Source organism: Octopus bimaculoides, chromosome 6, assembly GCF_001194135.2.
Source record: "Octopus bimaculoides isolate UCB-OBI-ISO-001 chromosome 6, ASM119413v2, whole genome shotgun sequence".
NCBI lineage: Eukaryota > Metazoa > Mollusca > Cephalopoda > Octopoda > Octopodidae > Octopus > Octopus bimaculoides.
The window spans coordinates 96,791,134-96,792,430 of NC_068986.1; the positions used below are offsets into that span (position 1 = coordinate 96,791,134).

The 1,297-nt window shown below is 32.7% G+C and overlaps 1 protein-coding gene and 1 long non-coding RNA gene across 3 annotated transcripts in view; one reads left to right on the top strand and one right to left on the bottom strand.

The window, feature by feature from the left end:
• LOC106879973 (uncharacterized) overlaps nt 1-1,278 on the top strand; it is a 15,275-nt gene extending 13,997 nt beyond the window's left edge. Inside the window, exon 3 of the long non-coding RNA XR_001410688.2 lies at nt 892-1,278. This is a non-coding gene — a long non-coding RNA (uncharacterized LOC106879973). The remainder of the gene's footprint in view (nt 1-891) is intronic.
• The window catches only part of LOC106879971 (zinc finger protein 708), a 21,786-nt gene that overhangs the window by 13,392 nt on the left and 7,097 nt on the right, over nt 1-1,297 (bottom strand). The gene's annotated exons all lie outside the window — the stretch shown is intronic.

Consider the following 1,297-nt stretch of genomic DNA (forward strand, 5'->3'; position numbering starts at 1 on the left):
ATATATATATATATATATATATATATATATATATATATATAAGAAGGTTTGGAGGTAATGTACAGGAATTATATATTAGAAAAAATAATAAGGTACTCAGATATCTAGATGGTTGTACATTTACAGATTTTTATTAATATGTCACGTTTTTATAAATTAGCGCTTGCATCTATTCTTGTAGACTCTCCAAATATGTGTGTGTGTGTATACAGAGAGAGAGAGAGAGAGTCCTCTAAAAATCTATTAGTCAGAAAAAATATGAACTCATATATTTGTCAATAGCATGGGTGTATTAATCAAAATGTACAGTATTATATATCCATTACAGCTGATCCTACCAATCGGTTCTACACAGAGTATTAAACCAGATGTTAGATAACAGTGTTGGATACACAAAAAAACAGGGTAGCAAACTAGTAACACTGAACTATCTGATAAGCAGATTTGTATTCTACAGACTTTTTCACAATGAAATCAATTCCTGGAGTGTTCCTAGCTGTGATGATACATTTGTTAGAAGATTTGAAAGGTGTGTTTGTGGTTATGGACAATATACTGCTGTTCTCTGAATCAAAGAATAAACATTAAAAGTGTTTACCAGCTATTTTATAATGATGTAGAAGTCTAAAACTGAGCCCAAGGAAACATAATGAGCAAGTAGAATATGTGAAATAACCAAATAAGGAGTTAAACCAGATTCAGATAAAATATTTATCATCCATGCTTTGCAGTTATCTCCTGCCCCCAGTAGATTTTAATGACACAGAGTGCAGATATCACAGTTATATAGTTTATTTTCAATGTGCATGAGTCCACACTGCTTAAATTTCTCTTTCAAAGAACATACCTTTCCACATATTTCACAATTTTCTTTCTTTTTTTGTTTTTCAGCTGTATATTTCGTGTCTAGGAGAGCAGTAACTTTGAATAAAAACTGAAGCAGTGTGAAGAACACTTTAGTCAAGGCCAACAATTACTATAGTACTGGTGCAAGTCCATACTGTAAAATGGTTGGTGATTGGAAGAGCATCCAGCTTGTAAAAGAAATACTAAAATCATGAAATATTCCAATAAAGTTTAACTGCATATGCAAAACTAATACTTAACCATGATGGTGCTGCACACAATAGTGGAGTGGTTAGGCAGAAACATTTCATCATGTATAATCAGAGATATTCCAGTAGTGATCACCCAATCATATATATGCATAGAAAAGCTGAACATTAGAAGCATCAGTTGTGGTGTGCAAGAGAGACGATTGCGCTGGTATGGACATGTGGTGAGAATGGATGAGGAT